The following is a 19,520-nucleotide window of genomic DNA, read 5'->3' on the forward strand; positions in this document are numbered from 1 at the left end:
AAATTTAGGGAATAAGTGGAAATTCCGCAATAGATATTAAACATCAATATTAAGATAAATATAGCTTAGTACATACGTTACAGGTTGTATTTCTAAGTCAGCTGTAACATAAACAAATTGGATTTAATCTTATTCACTCCTATGGACAAGTGAAAACACGCTATTGTAAATTTTAACTAAAATATGGATATTGCGATAAAATTGTGAGTTTTATACTGTGTGAAATGTGATTATTCAATGATATCGATCTTTGAAGTTCACAGTCGTCTGAGATATAAGTCTAAGTGTTCCTCCTGTATTACAAAATAAAATTAACTTATCAACAGATTGCTAAATTACGGACAGCTAGCGTAGATACCCCTAGTGTAGCTTTGAGGGAAATTAAATAAAATGAAACAAACCATCCCAACCTAGACTATGCTTCCAACTACATGATAATACCGTTGAAAGTGTTGTTAGCTTAACTGATGACCTACTGAAACCAAACAATAAAGCACACGTGCTTGACAAAGATCTAAATGCTAAAAAACACCGTGCTGAGTGAGGCCTATCAAGCCCTGTCACTCTTACGAGACCAGAAAAATACATCGGTTGTACACAACACGTCAAAACAATACAGATTAACCACAGGCGAGAGCAGTGGAGGGAGAAAACTCTATTATTTACATTTATCATTTAAATGTTAATGTTGTTTTGTTTACTACAGTTTATGGAGAGCGTAAAGGAAATGGTTTCTCTAATCAGAAGTATAAGGCAAGCACACGAATGTTTTCATATACATAAAAAGGAAAGGAGAAAAATATTTAGAATAAGCAGGTAGAAAATGAAGGGAAAAGTATCATAAACATAAGAATTAAGAAGAATATGTGAACATATAGCATAATAAGTATTAAGAGAGAAATTTGAATAAAAATGATCTGAAAAAAGGATGCACTTAAGGTTTTGTTTGGAGGAAATGTTTTATTCGCTCTGATATATATTTGAATAATTAGTTACACAAGGTTGAAGCGAAAGACTATCAACCACTATCCAGTTTCTTTACTGTTATTTATAAATTGTAGATCTACTGTGGGATAACACTGTTGCATTGGAAGACCTCACCAGTACGTACGTAATAAAGAAACGATTCAAGACTTGAGTTTGTGAATAACAAATTAAATAGCTCAGTTTCTAACCGAAAAGTTGCTTCCGTTTTTCCAGCCAGCAGTTCACTCTTAACTCTCCGAGATTTCTTCAACTGCTAGGCCTGAATGAAACTTACACCAAACTATTACTTTTTTGTATATTTCGGTAAAAAAAATGAGGCGGTGGATAATTATTGTAGAAAAACAATTCATTGTTTCAATATTAAAATGAGTATATCTGTCTAAAATAACCGCTTCTATCAGTAACTACATAATAACTGGAGAGAGAAATTTTTAAATTTTTTATAAATGTCAGTTTAAGAATCATACTTTAAAATGAAGTCATTTCAGTGTTACTGTTGTTAAGCCTACCTTTCGATCGCTTTGTCTATGTAAACCTAAGTTCGCGCATTCAAAACTCATCAACTCAAATATTGTTGTCGATCGTTCCATTTACCAGCCTCCTTGTAATGTAAGATTTGAGTTGGTCTTTTAAATATATTATACCATATTTCAAGAAATTTAATCTGAGCGTGCGTAATAACGAAAAACGAGGTGCTGATATACGAAACGTTAAATCTTTCTTTAGGTAAAACAAGTATAATCGAGCGTTCAGTACTTTTCTAAACACCATCTCTAATTGTATTTAAATCCTTGATCCATCTTTTATTTATAAATAATTTTATTTTCGTGATTACTGTATAACTTAGAGTTTGTTTGTCAGCTTAAACGTCAACTCTTACTAATACTTAACTTAAAAGCTTTAACCTGATAATTCTATTTATAAAATCAAGCAGATGAAGAAACCAAAACTGTCATTTGAGGTTTTGCAACTTATTTTCCTTATTTGACTTCACAGTCTGGACGCAACTGGACCCATAAAACTTGTAGAAATGCCGGTTCGTTAATTTAAATATTTATGTATAATATAACTTACTATCACTAGGTCTTACATTAACAGTCAAAACTGGTCAAAGTATAAACGGAATTAATGTGGTTTGTAATACGATAGATCTTTTTTTAATGAACAGAAGTTAACCCGATTTTGAAATTATGGGTTGAAGATCGAAAAAACAAGCGCGTTCACATCCTGAAAAAATAAACATGAGCTAACATGTGTGAAACCTGAAACAGTGTTAATTTTTAATAAAAATTGGCATGATATATGACATAATGTTCATTGTTAGTAAAAGTTAAATTTATAACATGAAGTTCATTGTTAATCAAATATAACTTATAACAATATATTCATTGTTAATAAATGTTTATATGATTCATGACGCATTGTTCATTGTTAACAGAGGTTAGAGTGATTCTATGTTAATTGTTGTCAACGGTTTTATCCATAAACGTATCATTTTATTCACCTTAGTGCACACTTGCAAAATAAGTTATCATGTATTTGATCAAATTGACGACGTTATCTGTCCTGTTTGTAATATGTTTCACATAAATAGTGACCTAAAGCTATATTTTTATTTCCATGTATGTTATACCACTGTCCTAAAGCTATATTTGTATTTGTTTTGTTTGCCACATTTTAATAGGTCATAATAAATTTAGTTGTTTTTTTTTTACATTATTTTTATGACTTGCCTAAAATAATTACATTTATCTTGTATTTCACATTTTTAACTTCTTGTGACCTTAGTTGTCTGTAGGTCACATTTCTGACCTAATTAAAATAACTTTATTATTTGCATTTTATCTAATAGATCTGATTTCGGGCCCGGCATGGCCAAGCGTGTTAAGGCGTACGACTCGTAATCTGAGGGTCGCGGGTTTGCATCCCCGTCGCGCCAAACATGCTCGCCTTTCAGCCGTAGGGGCGTTATAATGTGACGGTCAATCCCACTATTCGTTGGTAAAAGAGTTGCTCAAGAGTTGGCGGTGGGTGGTGATGACTAGCTGCCTTCCCTCTAGTCTTACACTGCTAAATTAGGGACGGCTAGCACAGATAGCCCTCGAGTAGCTTTGTGCGAAATTCAAAAAACAAAACAAACAACTAACATCTGACCTTATAGTTACCTTGTTTGTCACAGTGATGACTACCGAAAGTAATTATTGTCTTGCGTGTAATGTCTCTTATTTACCTAACATACGTATCTCTTTTATACTGTAACTTTTATTTTATATAAATAAAAACGCACGTTGTATAAATGAGAACCTTTCTATTGTTGCTGATTTGTTTTGACCTCTTCAGAGTAACTTCTACAATACAGTGATATTTCATATTGCCTGTTTTATTTGTCATATATCTGACCTTTGTCACACGACTGTCTTGCTTATCTTGTATCACATTCTGTTTCTCAATCTACTCAGCCTGACTTGTTTATCGCACTATTGCCCTCAAGCACTGATCTTTCTTAAATTGTAAAGCGTCTCTTTCAGTTAATGGAATAAGATTCCTTACCTTACATGTGTAGCTTTAAACGAGTGGTTTATTTTATTAGTTAATAATCTTTATTATCTTGAGTGTTTTACTTCTCACTCTTGTAATGGCATTACATGACATTTATTAATTGCTTTATTTGTCTTGTGAACGTCATCTATCTGACCTAAAATATTCTCTTTGCCAGTCTTATAATGTATATCCGATTTACCTTACTCGTCTTCTACGCCATGTTTCTGATCTAGGCATTATATTATTTTGTCTTTAGTGTCATTTTTTCTAATTTAAAGTATTCGCTTTTCTTTTCCATGTGATTTATCAAACATAAATTAATAACAAATGTCCTAATGATATTGAAGTCACTTATAGCTTCATATAATCAGCTCAGTTGAGTTTTATTTTAAACGTTTAGCAGAAATCTACGTCGCTATCTCATGTACAAAAATCTTTTTTATGGATAAATAAAAAAAAGGTTAAGTCATGACTACTTTGGTAATGATTCATCAATAAATAATTGTGATAATAAAGACTCCAAATCTTAAATCCAGATAGTTTGTGGTGAATGGTGAACTTTCTGCTGCCTTGAAAAACTTAAACTTTGTCTAGTTACATGATATCATTGAATAAACTGATTGCAATGAGTTAACCCTTGTAAAACCATATAACGTAAATATGACCAATTTATTACGGATTGTTTAGGAATGGAATAATTTAAGCTAAGTAAAGTTCAACGTTATGTAATGAAATAAGTGTGTTTTCACGAGAAAGTGAATAAATGATAGTGCCTGAAGTAAACAACTAGTCTATGTGTATTTTATGAGTTACATGATCTGCATTGTTAATGGTAGTTTCATTAAGACTATTGATTAATATGTTTAACATGTATATTTACTTTTTACTTATTTATAATTATACGTACACATGCCCACACATATATATGATATAAGGATTACTTCGAAATTTTAGCTTCGTTTGTCGATTTCGGACGAAGCTGATTCCCTTTAAGCTAATCGAGTCTCATGAAATATTACTAGGAATAAGACTGAAGATATCTCTAACAGCAGAACTGTTCAACAAATGAATCAGTACATTCTAATTACACGTTTTGTTTTATGACATCGATAGGCTAATGTATTAAATTAGCTAGACTATTCATTAAGTTCTACTTCTGACTTATGGAGGTGGCTTCCTCCAGTCAGATGTCTGTTTGTCTTGTTTGTTTTTGAATTTTGCGCAAAACTACACGAGAGCTATCAGCGCTAACCGTCCCTAATTTAGCAGTGTAATACTAGAGGGAAGGCAGCTAGTCAATCATCACCACCTACTGCCAACTCTTGGGCTTCTCTTTTACCAATGAATAGTGGAATCGACCGTCACATTATAACGCCCCCACAGCTGAAAGGGTGAATATGTTTGGTGCGATGGGGATTCGAACCCGCGACCCTCAGATTACGAGTCGAATACCTTAACCCACTTAGCCATGCCGGGCCCCAATCAGACGTCAGTAACAGTTTTTTAGAAGTGTGTACAACAGGTGATTACTATTTTATTTCTCATACTGTTTTCTTTGAACAGGTTCATATGACAAAACTTCAGTATTAACTCTTTTTGTAGAGGAATTATAAAACTATTTCTTTTCTTTCTTTATATGGTTACTCCTTTAAATTTGTAAACCATAATTTCCACTCCATTCTTCAATGAGTCCTTGTTGAATGTTTTCTAAAAATGACATTTATTTGTTCTTATTTGTAAATCAAGTTTCATTAATGCTTTGAATGTGTCTAATTTTTTCCTGTTGTTGTTTATTTGCTTATTGTTTCAAACCCTTAATTTTTATCTATGTATTATTCTCAGTAGACTATATATAGTTTTCCTATAGTGCCCATTACTTGCACTGTATACATTGGAGTCAAAATACTTAACATATATAACTACGGTATGATTCAACATACAAAGTACTGAAAGATTTGTGATATAAAAGATATTGTCAAGAGATTAAAACAAATTAACAACACTTATAAAGAGTACTATTTTTTCTAAAGGTACGAGTACCACTCTCGCCCTATTTTATTTATCACAGTCTATTTTTCACATCTACCACATATACCACTCTCACCCTATTTTATTTACCACAATCTATTTTGCACGTCTCCCATATCCACCACTTTCGCCCTATTTTATTTACCACAGTCTGTTTTTCACATCTCCCACATGTACCACTTTCGTCCTGTTTTATTCACCACAATCTATTTTGTCACATCCCCCATATGTACCACTCTTGTCATGTTTTATTTATCACAATATATTTTTTCACATCTTCCATATGTATCACTCTCGCCCTATTTTATTTACCACAATATATTTTTTCACATCTCCCATATGTATCACTGTCACACTATTTTATTTACCCCAATCTATTTCTTTACGTCTTCGTCACTCTTTGGAATTTATGGTTTTGTTCAATCTTTCGGTTATCCACGTCATATTTAATACGTAAACCATATAGCATAAGCTTGTAGCATAGAACATAATTTTTTAGTAGATATTATTTTTGAAACGTAGACGTAAAACTATATATTTTTTATAATGTACAGTGAACACCGACCGGTTCAAGAACATTGCATTCTAAAAAGTGATTTTGGTTTCACTGAGCAGTGATTTGACATCTAGTTAAAAGTTAGAATAAATAAATTAAATAATAATGGACTCAAAAGAAGAAGAATTTTCTCTTATTTTTAAAACTCTTAATGTTAATACGACTTTAACAAAACGTTGGGTTGGAGAGTGCAGACTCCCAGTGATCACACATTAATCCAATATAGTAGGGTCTTTCCCATGCGTTGTCCTTGTAGATACCATAATATTAAATATGTAAATACCTAAGTTATCTGATTGATCATGAGCTGACCTTAATACTAATTACACGCTGGCCATTCATGGTCCAGAACCGTCCGAGGTCATGGGATTTTCCCTCGGTATGGAGGGGTCATTCTTTGACTTGCGCTTACACTTCAAATACCTGTTAAACTTTTACTCAAGAGCCGACACGCTTTAACCACCAGACGAACTTTTCTTCTCGCTCAAGTGCCCATGTGTTAATAGAACCGGAGCTTAAACAGGACTTCAGATTCTGAGGAAGTTTAACAAGAAATACGAAATAAAAAAATCTCAATTGTTAGCTCAGATAACTAATGACGACTTTTCATATTTGAGTAGACGAAACTCGGGGATTTCTGATATTAGACAATCTGCATAGAAGCAACAGAAGACTGAGCTATTATATGTAATTGCATACATGAAAAATTGATCTTATCTTGAATTTGATCGCAGCTCCGGGTCTTACACAAAGCTATATATATCAAAAGTAAAATTATTGTTTGTTTAAATAACGATAAACTAAAACTAGTGTTACCAGTAAGTGAACAGCTATTGGCTTAGGATGCTTTTAATATTGCAAACGCACATACCCTTAAATTTCTCATAATAAAATGACAGTATTAATCAGCAAAGATTTCAATGGCTAAGAAGCAATTAGGAAAAACTGAACCCTAAAAATGTGTGTGTGTGTTTTTTTATAGCAAACCCACATCAGTCTGTCTGCTGAGTACACCGAGGGAACCCTAAAAGTACGGAAACTCCTCTGTGACATTAATAATTCGAAAAATTTATTTAATCAACAAACCACCAACAATACTCTAGATTTTACTTATGTATTTCTATTTCCGAGCTTTACATGCTTCTACATGCTTCTATGTTTCTATGTCTCTCTAGATGCTTTTTACTTATTTTACCTATGTTTCTATGTCTATCCGAGCTTTACTCATGCTTCTATCTATCTGGTATTTTACCTATGTTTCTATGTCTATTCGAGCCTTACACATGCTTCTATCTATCTGGTATTTTACCTATGTTTCTATGTCTATTCGAGCTTTACACATGCTCTAGATTTTCAATCTGTCTAGGTATTTTACCGTGTTTCTATGTCTATCCGAGCTTTACACATGCTTGTATCTGTGTAGTTTTTTTACCTGTGTTTCCACGTCTATCCGAGCTTTAGGTATGTTTGATAATTTTTTACATGTTCATAAAGAATGTCCTATCTATACCTATTTTTTAGACCGATTTACAACACTATATAACACAAATTTTGTTTCTAAATAGTATGTGTTATTTCTTAATTGCTGTCTTGTAAAAATACAGAAAATGGCCATTATTCCCTTCAAATTCTGTTTTTGTGACCTGGATAATGGAATTTAGAAATTAACCTATTTTCTATGTAAAAACGGGTAAATTTGCACATTTTAATTTTCATAAGGTCTGAATAAAACAATTTATGTATCAAGATTTACATCTATTTATACTAAAGTTATACAAAAATGAACAAAAATGTTTATAAGTGAGTAGTTTTTCTGCCCAGGAACAACAAAAAGTAAAATATTTGTTACATAGCGTCATAGATGTATCATAGAAAAGCTTTAAGTTTTATACCATTGCTTATATTGGGACGTCCCCCGCTGGTACATCGGTAAGTATAGGGATTTACAACGATAAAGTCAGGGGTTCGATTCCCCTCGGTGGACTCAGCAGATAGCCCGATGCTGTTATAAAATACACACATATCTTCATTTCACGATATTGATAATGTTCTATACACTCTTCATAAAAAAACCGTGTAACACAATGACATCTACTAAATATGTGTAACACAAAAATAGCAACTAAAGACTGATATAACACCTGATGACTGCAGGAGAATTCACTGGTTGAAGCGTTGGAAAGATAATAATACACACAATAACAAAGGCAAGGAAGGATAAGAGTCTCAATAATTATACCAGTTGTAGTAATGACAGCTGCTAGAAATTTTTGTATATTTCTAAATAAACACTTTCAAACATAAAACAAGGACAGCTACTAAAAACTTGTGTATATTTATAATCAGATAATGTATAATTTAAAACAAAAAGCGTTTTTAAGGACTAAAACATCTTAGGGCTTCTGTATATGAGCTTATTTGTTTGTTGAAATTCCGTGTCAAGCTATTAGAGGGCTATGTTTGTTTTTTGTTTTGAATTTTCGCGCAAAGCTACACAAGGGCTATCTGCGCTAGCCGTCCATGACTTAGCAGTGTAAAACTAGAAGGAAGGCAGCTAGTCATCACCACCTACTGCCAACTCTTGGGCTACTCTTTTATCAATGAATAGTGGAATCGACCGTCACATTATAACGCCCCCACAGCTGAAAGGGTGAATATGTTTGGTGCGACGGGGATTCGAACCCGCGACCCTCAGATTACGAGTCGAACGCCTTAATCTACCTGGCCATGTCGGGCCTTAGAGGGCTAAGTGTAATAGCCTTCCCAAATTTCAAAATGATAGGAAACAGATAGACAATATCAATGTCAACAAACAGTGGGTTGACTGACACATTATAATGCAAAAATGTTTTAAAAGAGAAGCATATTCGAAACAGGTTTCGACCTTGCAACACTCAGACAATGCGAAGCCATGTAAACATGTAAACATTTTAAACTACTGATGTTTATACAACATTCCAATACTTGTGTGATTGTACAAAGGGATTAACTATAGTATTTCATTAGCATCATGTCAGTTAATTATTGTTGCTTTTTATCATGTTTGTTTTCCTTTTTCAGTCACCTTAATATTACAGGTTTGATCCTCTCGATTTTTTAAACATTTATCTTCGTTTGGTCACCAGTAAAAAAGTAATTAACTAAATGATTGGTATGAAAACAAAATTTGATTACTGGTCAGGGCGCTTGACTCGCAATCTGAAGATCATGGGTTCGAATCCCCGTCCTATTAAACGTGGTTGCCTTTTCAGCTGTGGAACATTATAATGTGTTGGTCATTCCCATTATTCGTTCGTAAAAAGTAGCTCAAGAGTTGGCGGTGAGTGGTGATTGCTAGTTGCCTTCCCTCTAGCATTTAAATAATATCGAAGAATACTGACAGAAATATCGTGTAATAATAAACGTACCAAAAATCAATTAGTAACATTCACAAGACAAACAAAACATGAAGACAGATCTTCAACAATTATACAGGAATAGAACACTTCTCCAGACCATAACTTCGGCAAATCTCTTTTTACATCTCCCATTTTTAGTTACCACAATCTATTTTTATAACATATACCACTCGCACCCCTTTTTTATTTACCATAATATTTTTTTACATTTCCCACATCTAACATCCTCACCCCATTTTATTTACTACAATCCATTTTTTTCACATCTTCATCACTCTTTGAAATTTACGGTTTCATTCAATATTTTGGCTACTCACGTTATATTTAATATGTAAAACATGTAGAATAAGTTTGTAGCATGGAACATAGCTTCCCAGTTGATATTAATTTTGAAACATCTCTTTGTCATTCTGTTTTCATATGCTAAGGTGGGTGAAACATATAAATAATATACTAAGAAATATTTGGAAACGCACAAATTATGTAAAAGTCTAACTGGCGAAAACCAAAGAATCTCACCAGACAATATGATAAAAATATACAAAACATAAAACTTGGTTTACATATCTATAGAAGTATTAAGTCACTGTCCTTGTGTTACATATCTATGGTTTACAACTTGATTTACATACATTTATAAGTCTTAAGCCGCTGTTCTCCTGTTACACATCTATGGTTCAAAACTTGTTTTACATATCTATACAAATCTTAAGCCGCTGTCCTTGTGTTACATATCTATAATTTGAAACTTGGTGTACATATCTATATAAGTCTTAAACAGCTGTTCTTGTGTTACATATCTATAATTTGAAACTTGGTGTACATATCTATACAAGTCTTAAGCAGCTGTTCTTGTGTTACATATCTATAATTTGAAACTTGGTGTGCATATCTATATAAGTCTTAAGCCGTTGTTCCTTTGTTACACATCTATGGTTTAAAACTTGTTTTACATATCTGTATAAGTCTTAAACAGCTGTTCTTGTGTTACATATCTATAATTTGAAACTTTGTGTACACATCTATATAAGTTTTAAGCAGCTGTGCTTGTGTTACACGCATAGAGTTTAGTGGGTCTTTCATGGAACGTATTTAGAACTTTATAAATTATTCGAAATGAGAATATCCTATCAACGAAAGAATCAATTTGATGGTCGAATCGAACAGGAGCCTAGGGTGGCGATATAGTTTTAGGAGGAATCACAAGTGATTTTTTTAGTCCCTTGTTCGAAGGTAAAATGTGTACGAAGCTCTTTTCTAATTTATCACATTCCAGGATTGAACAACAATAGTATTCATCAAGTTTGTAGCTCGAGAATGTCGCCAAAAATTAGAACTGGTTTAGGGCAAAACAAGTTAAAGAAAGAGTTAGTGGGAAAAGTCATCAGATTAGACTGAAGGTAATTCCCCTTTCTAAACGAATAAACGTCCGTCCGTTACCTGTGAACTTTAAGGTTAGTACAGGCTTGTGACCTTGTCACCAACTGAAACCCGACGCTGCTTTGTTTGTGGTTAGATAACGTAACGTAATGTATCTTATTAGCTCGATTGTCACTAAACTTTTATCGATAATTGTGAAAGAACAGATAACATTGTTACGCTGAATAAAGCTCACGGTCACTAATGGTTTACAATAGAAGATACAGTACACCTCTTTAAATGCCTTAAAGAACTAATAACCTAACAAACTACATCGAAAATGGTTCCGATTTCAGTAGAAATAAATCAAACAGTATAGAATTTTTAATTTTTCAGTTTAGACAGTTTAGTAATCTATCAATTAGGTTTCTCTCTCTTTTTTTTCAATGTAAAAAGTTATATTTAACACACTGACGAAATTTGGGGAGAAATATTCCTAACATACAAATAAGCGTTCAGGTTATTTGAAGACAACTAAATGTTATACGATAAATAATATTGATCACAAAACCATTAAACAGTAAGTATGTGCAGTACGGTCTGTAAATGTTACTACAGTGCAATGTAGTTCCAGATGAGAACTGTGGCGACACGAGTAACCTATTTAGCAACTATGTATTTAGTTCATGGTTGACCTTTAGACTGGAGTTTTATGTCACAGTTGCTCAGATGAGAAATATTCAAATAAAGAAGTTAACGAGAAAGCTAGTCTGCATTTTTCTTTATGGATACAAAATATCCAAAGAAAACTAGCATAGTAGAATTCGTGATGACGAAAAAAACCCACTTGAAGTAAAAATGTATCTCAGAACGGCTAGTATGGTTATTAATACTTTTACTAATAACGCAGAGAACAATTTTTAAACCTTCTTAAGTCATCTTCAGGTTACAAAATGATCTAAGAAGGTCGAAACGTTGTTCTCTCCTTTATTAGTAAAAGTGTTAATACCCATACCAACTGTCCTGAAATACACAGTTTAGTAGAATGTTTATGATAACAACGGGTTTCGAAACCACACCCAAAGACAATCTGAGCAACTCCCTCGCTAAAAAATTGAGGATACGAACGAAACAAAACCTTCTGATACCATAAACCATAGCGGTAAAGTTAGACATTCCGCTGAAACAGCGGCAAGTCTTCGATTTATAAAACTAAATTTGGGGGATCGTTTCCCCTCAGTGGATACAAAAGATAATACTATGCAGCTTTACTACAAGAAAAATAAACAAAAACAGACACGTTAAAGTTAATCCTGGTAATGTTAATAAGATGACAGATATTTTTTTATGCTAGCGAAGGTCTTCACAAGACACAATGCTCACCAACTCACAACAGATAGTTCAATACCTCTCACGTCCCCCTTAAGCAGCTCCAGTGAACTTTTATGTCTCGTCTTAAAAAACCGATGTCATTGACGGTGAACGATTTTCAAGACTTGAGGTGTAAAGCTGATCTCACCTTGTTATATTGGAAATTGTAGTGTTGTGCAATTATACATAACCATGGCTATTAAACTGACTTCATTCAAAGGAAGTATTACAAGAATAGCACGTGTCCTGGAACATCACTATTACAAATTGTGATTAACCTTAGAATATCATTATTTCTCAAAGTGAGTTAAGTCTGCATTATGTACAAATAATAAGTATTTATTCTTCAGTTGTACCAATCTGAAAAGTAATTTAAAGTGTGTTTGTGTGTTTATCTTATAGTAGAGCCACATCAGGCTATCTGCTGAGCCCACCGAGAGGAATCGAATCCCTGATTGTAGCGTTGTAAGTCCTTACGACTTAGCGGGGGACACTTGTGGTTCCCCAGGTAGGTTAAAGAGTCAATGAAAGTCAACACCAGAAACTTATAATGTCATATATTGTTAAACACTAATGTTATTTCGTGATCAGAGTGCACTTGTTCATCATTTCGGTATCTTCGTCATTTTCTAGTGTATAAATTTTAATTTTGATTGTAAGCGTACACTGCAGCTGTTTTATGTTATTTATTATTAAAATACAAATTTTACATAGCAGCCATACTATCCATTGTTTAATTATTGAAGAAATCTGAAATACATAGACACTCGAAGGAAGACATAAAATGAATTAAGTTTTAGTTATGTCACAAAATACCAGTGCAGGATTCAAACAGGTGTTGGCTCGGGCACTTCTGATAGCTTATTGATGACACTAAAGAGATGAAAGGAAAATTATATCCATATTTAGATGACTTTCTTTACTTATTTAAGCTAATCGGGAAACAAAATATAAAACAATAAAGAATTAACAGTAATTGTATCTTTGTTGTTGTTATGAGTCGTTTTCAAAAGATTTTAAAGTTAGATTGAATGATCTTAAGTGACATAATTCGTAGCGTTATAATCCTATGAACTACCTTCTAAATTTAAATTCTTAAGACACTAAAATATAATATGAATAGAACATTAATTTAACTTTTATCCTAATGACGTAATTTGAATATATTCACATGCATATTATTTTAATACAAATTTATATAACACATCTCGAGTTGTTTTAAAATTTAACTCACTTCTATGAAAGCATTGATAGCTTTTGATTTTTAATTTCGCGCAAAACTACATGAGGGCTATCTGCACCAGCGTCCCTATTTTTAGGAGTGTAATACTAGAGGGGCTAGCCTTACACTGCAAAATTAGGGACGGCTAGCACAGATAGCCCTCGAGTAGCTTTGTGCGAAATTCCAAAACAACAACACTAGAGGGGAGACAGCTAGTCTTCACTACTCACCGCCAACTCTTGGGCTACTCTTTTACCAAGAAATAGTGGGACTGACTGTTACATTATAACGCCTCCACTACTGAAAGAGGCGAACATGTTTGGTGAGACTGGGATTCGAACGCGCGACCCTGAGATTAGGAGTCGAACGCCTTAACCCACCTGGCCATGCTGGGCCAGGATTGATAACATGAAATGTATTATTTATATGTTGAATTATTAAAAAGAATAGTTCTGTTTTTACTGTTGTATATAAAGACGGCGTGAAAATTCAAATTGTCTGCTGTTTACTAAGAATGCCACTACATTACTTAAATAAAAAAATTAAACACGCACATGGAGATGTCACGGTGTAAGTATGTAATTACAGGAAATGACGTTACGGATACAGTGAAGAAAAGAAATACAAAAACTCTTTTTGTTTGTCTTTTTTTTTTTACAGAATGGTTCAGGAGAAATGTGACAGACAAGTAGCAACAAAACGAATTATAAAGTGGCACAAAAACTGGCATGTACTTATAGAACAACATGACGAAATGAAGAGTGATCAATGACATATAACACAGGAAAAGGATGATAACATTGTCACAACAGGGGTGGATAAGAGAAGAAGCAGACTAAAAAATCTGTGACAAATTTACTAATTAATTTAATTTTTTTCTTTTTAGTTCTGATTTATAAAGTTAACTTACGTTTGATTGAGAGATTTCAGTAATTCGCTAAATTCCTACTTAAAACAAAATATAAAATGTTACTTTTATCAGATTCTGTGTCACATTAAATTTACCGTTTCAGTTTTACCTGTTTTATGAAATGTGAAGAAACAGCAGTTATTACGTCATATCCTGTTTTTTCAAATTCTGCATGACTGATGATCGAGGTATATTCAAAAGCTTCGATTTTTCATTCATGATCACGATAAGTAAAGAACTGACGACTTGCAAAAAGCACGAGAGGGTCTGGCGTGGCCAGGTGTTTAGGGCGTTCAACTCGTAATCTGAGGTTCATGGTTTGGAATTCTCGTCACACCGCCCTGTCATTCGTAGGTGTGTAATAATGTATGATCAATCCCACAATTCGTTAGTAAAAAAGTAGCCCAGGAGTTGGTGGTGGGTGGTGATTACAAATTCTTTTCCTTCTGGTGTTACACTGTTAAATTAGTGACGGTTCGCGCAGATAGCCCTGGTGTAGCTCCGCGGGAAATTAAAAAAATCAAAAGAGCACAAGCTTTTATATATTATGATTTATGTTTCCTTCGTAGTATTTTGTATCTCAGTGTTATCTGTGTGCCCTTCATCTGAATACGGTTTGGTTTTGACCTAGTAGTCTAAAAATCTTTTAAACTTTACACCGTTTATTATCGGTGGGATCTACGTAGTATTTAACATCATTTTAAGTCAATAGACATTCAATGTAAAACAATTAATTAAAGTATCAGGTGAAATCATTGATTGTGTATGTAAAATATACAGGAAACTACGGAATTAGAGATTAAATACAATGTTAACATTTTCTTGTGACTCGTATGTTTTAGGGATCCTCTCTATTGCTACTTCAGTATCAGTTATTTGCAGCAATATCTTTCAGATAGCAAACAATAAAAGAAGGAATAATCACGGGTTAGTGGAATTCTGTCGCCCCCACTAAGTTTAAAGTGCTCTAGAACTGACGTCTCCAAACTTTATACAGTCACACATAAGTCATAATAATAAGCCTTTCTAGAAATGGAAACAATTACTTCAGTCCTATGCTCGATCTGGCTTGGCATCTCTGGTGAGCACTTGATACCTTACACAAGTGCAATAAACTTGTAAGTCAAATATAACGAACAATATCAATTCACGTTCACGAGGCCCGGCATGGCCAAGCGTATTAAGGCATTCGACTCGTAAGCTAAGGGGCGCGGGTTCGAATCCTGGTTGCTCCAAACATGTTCGCTCTATCAGCCGCGTGATCGTTATAATATGACGGTAAAAGAGTAGCCCAGGGGTTGGTGGTGATGACTAGCTGCCTTCCCTCTAGTCTTACACTGCAAAATTAGAGACGGCTAGCGCAGATAGCCCTCGAGTACCTTTGCGTGACATTCAAAACAAGCATCACATTCACGAGTTATGAAAATATAAATTTTCTTTATTGTATATTAACAATTGTGTTTTTATCTTTTGATTTTAAATTTACTTTACTTCTCAGTCGTTGAAAAAAAAAAAGTGGTTATTATTAAATATAAATTAAACTTCTTTAAACGAACAGGTAATTGAAAACAATTTAATTCCAAAAGTGTGTGTATTGAAGATCGCTGATAAACAGTAACGATTTTTTTATTTCTTCTGTGCATTACTTTACATTAATGAAGATTCAAACACGTAAAACGTTTTAATTGTTTGTGCGATAGTTCTGAAGTATTAGGTTGAGGAATAATTCGTGAGCGTTTTTAAATAATTTCATTCAAGCATTTCATGCAAGACTATACAATACTTCAATGCGTGAACACATTACACCCAAAACATTTATTATGATACTTTATTTCAAGTAATACCTAGGTATATAGTATGCATTGTTTTAAACGAAATTGCAAGAAATTAAATGCGAAAAGCAGATGGTGTCGAAAATGCTCGATTTTGTCCACTTGACATTCCATTTAATGAGCTGAAAATGAAAGCAAAAATTAAAGACATATGAAAATCAAACACACCATCTATTAGAGCAAAAAATTATCTACCAAATGACATGAAATATTTTGCGAAAGCGTTTCATTTATGAATATATTTTGTTAACTTGAAAAAACGCTTACGAATTATTCCTCAACCCAATACATAAGTTTTAACGGTAAAGACGTTTTTCTGTTTAAATTAACATTAAACAGTATAACAACGTATTTGAATGAGATAATGAACAGCCCCCATGGCCAGGTGGTTAGGAAGCTCGAGTCGTAAGCTGAGGATCGCGGGTTTGAATCTCCGTCACACCAAACATGCTCACCCTTTCAGCCGTTGGGGTGTCATTATGTGACGGTCACCTCCCGCTATTCGTTGGTAAAAGAATAGCCCAAGAGTTAGCGATGGGTGGTGATGACTAGCTGCCTTCCCTCTAGTCTTACACTGCTAAATGAGGGATGGCTAGCGTAGATAGCCCTCGAGTAGCTTTGCGCGAAATTAAAAAAAGAAAAACAAAAGGTAATAAATAGAGGTAACTTACGTGTGTGCATATAAAAACACGTGAATTGGCAAATTATTTATTTATATCTTAAAAACAAACTAAAAAGAAACAATATAGTTATCTTCTTCAATTTTTGCTACTTATCATTGTATTAAAGTCGTCCCCCCCCTGATACAACGGTAAGTCTACGGATTTACAACGCTAAAATCATTGGTTCAATTCCCCTCGGTGGAATCAGCAGACAGTCCGCTGTGGCTTTTTTATAAGAAAAAAACACACACACACACACACCCATTGTATTAAATTCTCGATATTGAAAAAATCATAATATAATTAATTATAGTATAAACGAAATAGATTATCGTCAATTAATAATTAAGATACATTAAGCACATACAGTAATATATATTTACTTAAAAACACATACTTTAAATAAATGGTTAAATCTGAAAGGTCATTCAAAAGTTGTGAGAGATAAAGTCGTTGCCTGGATATTTAAATATCTTTAAATCAATGTCCCATTAACTTGATGTATTCATACGGACATATTATGAACATTGATTCAGTTTTCCTTAACTTGGTGTATTCATACGGAAATATTATGAACATTGATTCAGTTTTCCTTTTTTTTTCTATAATGCAGGTTGAGTGTGTGTGTGTTTTTCATACAGCAAAGCCACATCGGGCTATCTGCTGAACCCACCGAGGGAAATCAAACCCCTGATTTTAGCGTTGTAAATTCTTCGACTTACCGCTGTACTAGCGGAGGCTGCAGGTGGAGAGCTTTTAATAACATTGTACTTTCTATTGCAACAAGCGCAGTATTCTTTGAAGAAATTTAAAAATCATATTTCATTTCTTAAGAACATGAGCAGCCTACAGGAGTAGTTTATCAACGCTTATTTTGTTATTTGCTTTCTGTTCAGATTGTTTTCAATTTCGCGCAAAGCAACACGACGGGTATCTGCGCTAGCCGTCCCTAATTTCGCAGTGTAAGACTATGAGATGGAAGGCAGCTAGTCATCACCATACACCGCCAACTCTTGGGCTACTCTTTTACCAACGAATAGTGGGATTGACCGTCACATTATAACGCCCTCACAGCTGAAAGGGAGATCATGTTTGGTGTGATGGAGATTCGAACCCGCGACCTACAGATTAGGAGTCGAGTGCCTTAACCACCTGGCCATGTCGGGCCCTGTTTTGTTATTATATGAGTTCTATATTTTGGGTGACACACTACCTACGAATATCAGAATTTTCACGCTGGTGATCTTCAAGATCGTGGACTTTTGGAAACATCTAGTTTTGCTCATTTTCCAGTACCATTAAATAAAATTACGTATGCAAAGTGCACCAACAGGAAATTATTTATTTATTTCTTCTTAAATTCATTGGAAACCGAATGGATCTTGTCAAAACAGATATTTTTATATAAAATAGTACAACTTTAACATTTCAAAACGTTCGTTTCATCCTAAAAACTAACCCTGCAATTCTGGTTTGTTTCTCATGTAATAAACCTTTCGCCACATGGATGTCCACAATTATACGTATGGGATTGTGTTCATTTATCATAGAGGAAAGTCATGTTAGACTTTCGGTTGCTTTCATACAAGACAGGAAGGTTCTGTCATATATTAAAAAAACGTAAATCTTTATGACATACAGAAAGCTACACTTATTTTATATCGATGGATGATGTACTATACAGAGCATTACCATCATCTCATACATAGGAAGGTGTGTGTGTGTGTCTTTGTGCAGCACAGAGAGGTATTTCATGTAGCACATAATTTGCTCTTAAGCAACAATTAAGGGTGCCTAGTGTGTTCGAAACTGAGAATGAGAAATGTTTTACATGTTTTCGTAAAACTTTTACAAATAATAGACAATGTCAACGGCAAAACCCAATGGTCACATCCAAAACGTTATTCATGTTTTGTCAGTGATTAAGACTCGTACTCTCAGTAAATTAAGTTTGATATTTTTGTGTAACTTGTATCTAAGGAAGAAAATAAACTGCTTGTTGTTTAATTGATCTAATGCTTGTTTTACACAGGGTGTTCATGTTCTCGATTTAAAATAATTATATATCTTTGTTATTATTAATTACCAGTGCATAATTGAAGTGTGACTATTAAATAGTATGTTTTTGTTGATATGCTAAAACACTAATGTTTTAAAGTGGGTGCTGTATTATGTAACATCTAACTATTTATTATTAGTTACAGCCGAATAAAAATCTTAAAAAGTACAGTTCAACTTTTTACATTGTTTCTATTAGTGTCACTTAATAACTGGAAATAAACTGGATAACCTTAAGTTTTAACATTTTTGATTTTATTTTATATCACCTAGTAAATTCCTTAGAGATATGGCATAAGAGAATTTCATGAAATCAGTTATTCATCGAAAGTTAATAAATATATTGCTAAAGCTTCACAAAGTTTCGTTCTCTTACAAAACTAAAATTCGGGATTCGATTCGCTACGATGGACACAGCATAAAGCTAAATATGGCTTTGCTCTGAAATAAACAAACTTGTTGATTTTTTATTCTTGATGGGATAGCAATAAAACTACGGATTAACAATTCTAAAGTTCAGGGTTCGAGTTGTCGCGGTGTTCGCAAAAAAAAAGGCGAAAGTTTAGTTAGTAATTCGCTCAACTAGTTTTCATGAA

General features: G+C 33.6%; 1 long non-coding RNA gene across 1 annotated transcript in view; it reads left to right on the forward strand.

The window, feature by feature from the left end:
- The window catches only part of LOC143251453 (uncharacterized), a 33,492-nt gene extending 18,362 nt beyond the window's left edge, over positions 1–15,130 (forward strand). The window contains exon 2 of the long non-coding RNA XR_013028566.1: positions 14,123–15,130. This is a non-coding gene — a long non-coding RNA (uncharacterized LOC143251453). The remainder of the gene's footprint in view (positions 1–14,122) is intronic.
- The last annotated feature ends 4,390 nt before the right edge of the window (positions 15,131–19,520 follow it).

Source organism: Tachypleus tridentatus, chromosome 6, assembly GCF_004210375.1.
Source record: "Tachypleus tridentatus isolate NWPU-2018 chromosome 6, ASM421037v1, whole genome shotgun sequence".
In the NCBI taxonomy this organism is placed as follows: Eukaryota; Metazoa; Arthropoda; class Merostomata; order Xiphosura; family Limulidae; genus Tachypleus; species Tachypleus tridentatus.